A 5,379-nucleotide genomic window follows, 5' to 3' on the forward strand; every position below is an offset into this window, starting at 1 on the left:
GACTTGGTCTGACCAAGAGAGAGAGAGAATGCAAAAAAAAAAATTATAATTAAGTTGAAATGATTAGTAGAAGTATTAACCTAAGAGAAGAAAAAAGAAGAGTAATCTCAGACAATTTTTATATCCAGCACTAAAAGAGGCTTTGTGCAGCTAAAATCGTCCAGTAAGTACCCATCTTAACTTCTTTATGAGAGATATAGTTTGCTTTATGCATGATGCAGACTCTGGGACTCAATTGGAGCCTAATGATTAGTTATAATATACCATAAAGATTAAATTAACCAAGTACAGTTACTTCTTATTGGATCTAAGGTAATCAAGTCTCAACTCCTAAAGATATTAATAATGAAAATCAATAAAATCACTTAATTATACTGAAAATCAATTGGCAGGGAGTTTATACTGTGACAAAGTACAGTACATGTTTCTTGGAATCACTATTCTTTTAAGCTTCTGAGTCACTATTTTTGCCACAGATTAAATTTCTGGGTGGTCATTACAAGCAATCCTTAGATTTTTGTGGAATTTATCTAAATTGAAACTTAGGAAGGAATGAATTAATTTGTATTTAGATCTATTTAAAAACATAAATTTGAATGAGAGAAACCCTATCCACATATCATCAGGGAATATGCATGGTATTTTCTTTTTTTGTTGTGGGAGAAAAATAGTCATTTCCTTTTTAAGATGTGAAAAGATTTCCCATTATTTAAATCCACAAACCTAAGCATGCCTTTTGAGTCTTTTTCTGTGACAGAAGATAAATAGTAATGCATATTAGCAGGGAAACTGAGGGATTGAATTCTATGAATACTCATCCTAATTGCATGAGAAAACCAGATATTCTCATCATTATTCAGGTTTATTAAGAGAGAGAAAAAAGAAAAGACTAAAGACTTACATTTTACAACAATGGATAAGTAGTTGATCATATCCTTCATAAATGATGTATGATCACAATTACCATGCAATCACTTAAAAGAAATGTTCACTTTTTGTTCTAAACTATTTCAAAGAAAAAAACAGCTATGGATTTTCATTTTGAAAAGGAAATGTTCATTTCCTAGTAATTAGTGGCAACAATAAGCTTGATGAAAAATCTGAGTGGAAAAGTTTCCAAAATTTACTTTAACAGTAAAAGTAACAGATTACTTTAAAGGGAAAACACAACAGGAGAAAAATTAAAAAGAATGAAAATCCCATTGAAACTAAAATATAAAATCCAAGCAGGTATTCTCAATGCATACAAATATTGTCTGCATAAACAAATGTATCAGTCATTTAGGAACCATTAGATGGCAGGCCTGCATTTCATCTTGATACAATTAAAGTATATACTAATTGTTCTGAATCAGAAAATATGCAGTGTGGCTGTATGGATAATAAGAGTATCGTAAAACTTCTATCAGATGAGGATAACAAATTAGGCAACATATTTAAGAGGCATCATGGTTAATGTATAGAAAACTAACCCTCAGATGAAAGAGATTCAAAAAGAGAAACTCCTAGGAACATTGTGGCCAAATTCCAGAGTTCCCAGGTCAAGGAGAAAATATTGCAAGCAGCTAGAAAGAAACAATTCAAGTATTGTGGAAATACAATCAGGATAACATGAGATCTAGCAGCTTCTACATTAAAAGATCGAAGGGAGTGGAATATGATATTCCAGAATTCAAAGGAACTAGGACTAAAACCAAGAATCACCTACCCAACAAAACGAAGTATAATACTTTAGGGGAAAATAATGGTCTTTCAATGAAATAGAAGACTTTCAAGCATTCTTGATGAAAAGACCAGAGCTGAAAAGAAAATTTGACTTTCAAACACAAGAATCAAGAGAGGCATGAAAAGGTAAACAGCAAAGAGAAATCATAAGGGACTTACTAAAGTTCAACTATTTACATTCCTACGTGGAAAGACAATATTTGTAATTCTTGAAAACTTTTTTCAGTATCTGGGTAGTTGGTGGGATTACACACACACACACACACACACACACACACATACACACACACACACACACACATACACACACATGCATAGAGAGAGAGAGAGACAGAGAGCACAGGGTGAATTAGAATAGGATGGGATCATTTAGAAAAATGAAATTAAGCAGTGAGAGAGAAATATATTGGGAGGAGAAAGGGAGAAATGGAATGGGCAAATTGTCTCTCATAAAAGAGGCAAGTAAATGACTTTTCAGTGGAGGGAAAAAGTGGGAAGGTGAGAGAAAAAACATGAAGATTACTCTCATCATATTCGACTAAAGGAGGGAATAAAATGCACACTCATTTTGTTATGAAAACCTATCTTACAATACAGGAAAGTGGGGGAAAAGGGGATAATCAGAGTAGGGGGATGATGGAGGGGAGGGTAATAGGAGGAGGGAACAATTGGAAGTCAGCACTCTTGAGTGGGGATGGGATCAAAGGAGAGAGCAGAAGAAATGGGGGGCAAGACGGGATGGAGGGAAATATAGTTAGTCTTGCACAACACAACTCTTATGGAAGTCATTTGCAAAACTATACAGATTTGGCCTATATTGAATTGCTTGCCTTCCCAGAGGGAATGGGTGGGGAGGGAGGGATGAAGAGAAGTTGGAACTCAAAGTTTTAGGAACAACTGTTGAGTGTTGTTCTTGCATATAACTAGGAAATGAGAAATACAGGTAATGGGGTATGGAAAGCTATCTTGCCCTATAGGACAATGGAGAAGATGGGGATAAGGGAAGGGAGGGATGTTGGGGGGGGGCAGATTGGTGATAGGGGTAGTTAGAATGCTTGACATTTTGGTGTGGGGGAGGGGAGAAATGGGGAGAAAATTTGGAACCCAAAATTTTGTGGAAATGAATGTTGAAAACGTAAATAAATAAAAATAAAAAAAAAAGAAAATCTCCAAAGTCTGGAGAAACAGCATGTCATTTGAGGAAAAGCCAGGAGGACAGGGTCACTGGATCACAGTGTAGAGGGAAGGGTTAGGAGAGGAAGACGTAAGAAGACTGGAAATGTAGGAAGGTGGCAAGTTATGGGGGGGTTTTGAATGTTAAATGAGGACTTTATATTTGATCTTAGAAGTGGTAAGGAGCCACCAGAGTTTACTGAACAGAGGGGCAACATGGTCAGATCTAGGCTTTTTGAATACTAGTTTGACAGCTGAGTTGGGGATAGATTGGAGTAGGGAGAGCTGACTCAGGGAGAACAACCAAGGAGGCCAATGCAATAGTCCAGACATGAGGTGATAAGGGCCTAGAGTGAGAGAAGGGGGCATACATAAGAGATGTTATGAAGGACTTGGAAAAAATTTGATATGGGGGATGAAAGAGAGTGAGGAATTGAGCATGATATCTGGGCCATGAGCCTAGGTGAGTGAGGGGACAGTCCTCAACAAAACCAGGAAGTTCAGAAGGATGGAGAAAAAGATAACGAGTTCAGTTTTGGAGGTAAGAGTCCAGAGGTTGGGAGAGAGAACTGCTTGCAATCATCTGGACTGGCACTTCAGCCTGTAATTTTTACAAGGTTACCTACGGCACTTGGAGGCTAAGTCCTCGGTTACACAACTAAGTCTATGTCAAAGACAGGATTTGAATCCATCCAGGTCTTCCTGACTCCTAAAGCTATGCGTCTGCTCACTACATCATTGGCTCCTCTCCATGAGGCTACACTAATCTAAGCACAGTGTTCTAAGGAGATAATAGAATAGTTCTTCTTATGGGATCAAATCACATTTAGAATGTTCCATTCAACTCCAGGTGATACAAATAGAGAAGGACAATGACAAACTTCAATGTATCAAGACTATGCTATAAGAGGAATGGTTAAGTAAAGATCATTAACCCAGGGAAGAGAAGATGTCATGGTCTTCATACGCTGAAGTCAAGAGTATGAAGCTGCATGAATGGGAACCAGCCTGGTAAGGGCTCAGCAGCTTCAGTGATGATTAGACCACACATATTAGTGTGATCCCCAGGATCCCAAAAGAGATAGTCAAGTAGTAGTCATGTGGCCATGGCCAACCTTCCAGTTAAACTTGAAGACAAGGAATAAAGTGAATCTGGACAGAGTTAGGGTTTGACTCCATGCCTACAATGAGGGGAGGAGAAGGGATCATAAAAAGAAAACACAGGAAAGTGGCGGGAAACAGTGCTGAGATTTTCTAAAATAACAAGAATGAAAAATATCTGCTTCATATTCCTCATATGAAAAAAAATATCTTACCCCAAAACATTCACAATTACTTGACAGAGTCTTATAGTACCATAAAAAAAATTTCACATTAAAAAAATCTCATAAACAAGGTCACAGTTGCTTTGATTGTAATTTTAAGAAAATATACTCCCAACAATGAGATTATTAATGAACCACATTAACATCTGTCATGCACTACCATCAGTGTGGATTTGGTTCAGATAAAAAATTTCCCCTGGTACCAGATGAATGCTTTACATTTCCATGATATTCCTAGAAATGGTTAGCAGAGTTTATAACACATAAGAAAATATATTTGACCACATAAAAAAAAAAAAGAAAGAAAACTAACCCTCAGAGTTGGGAAAACTTTGAAATTCAAGCCCTGATTCTGAGATAAAATAACTATGTCTTCTTTGTGTGCCCAGGTGTCTTTCTAAGACTGTAAGTTTTAGAACAGTTATGAATCTGAACCTGTATTGGTGGAGAATGTTTCCCTACACTGAATCCTCTATACAAATTAAATCATAGGCTCATACTTAAAAAAAATTAGGAACTAATGAGCACATGTTAATACATATTCATTAATATATTTTATATTTGACTTAATGTCATACTAATGAAACAATCAAAGGGATGCTTTAAAAAGTTGGAAAAAAATAATAACATTCATTTGGAGGAAATAAATCTAGAATTTCAAAAATACAGAATAAATATGTATGTCATTGTCCTGTCCTTTATAAACCCAATTTGGTCCTTCTCCATTGTTACCTTTTTTAGTTGTCCCTGATCTTATTGCCAGTTTTCAGTTGAATACTCTAAGGAATGGGATGATTTTGCTTCTGCTTCTTTGAGGGAAATTTCTTAATTCTGAAATTCTTTTGGAAGGACATGATAAGGAGATGACAACTGAATTTCTACCACCACAGCAGTCTGGATGAAAAAAAAGGGCTAAACTGAAATTTCTAAGAAAAAGCATTCAGAATATTAAATGAAAAAAATTCCAGTCTTCTTTCTTAAGGGAAAATAGCACAAATAACTATAAAATAGTTCAATGAAAGTGGAACTTGAAAAGGTTATAACAATTTTAAAATTATTTCACACTAGCACAAAAAAGTAGCATATGATTGCCTAAACAGGAAGTAGACCAGAGCTCCCACATACTACTCTAATATACTCTCCAGTTCTAACCAGA

The 5,379-nt window shown here is 35.9% G+C and overlaps 1 pseudogene; it reads right to left on the reverse strand.

The window, feature by feature from the left end:
• Positions 1–4,838: 4,838 nt before the first annotated feature.
• On the reverse strand, positions 4,839–5,135 carry LOC140513957 (large ribosomal subunit protein eL39-like; annotated as a pseudogene).
• Between the last annotated feature and the right edge of the window lie 244 nt (positions 5,136–5,379).

The sequence above is a fragment of the Notamacropus eugenii genome, chromosome 7 (assembly GCF_028372415.1).
Source record: "Notamacropus eugenii isolate mMacEug1 chromosome 7, mMacEug1.pri_v2, whole genome shotgun sequence".
NCBI classification, from domain to species: domain Eukaryota; kingdom Metazoa; phylum Chordata; class Mammalia; order Diprotodontia; family Macropodidae; genus Notamacropus; species Notamacropus eugenii.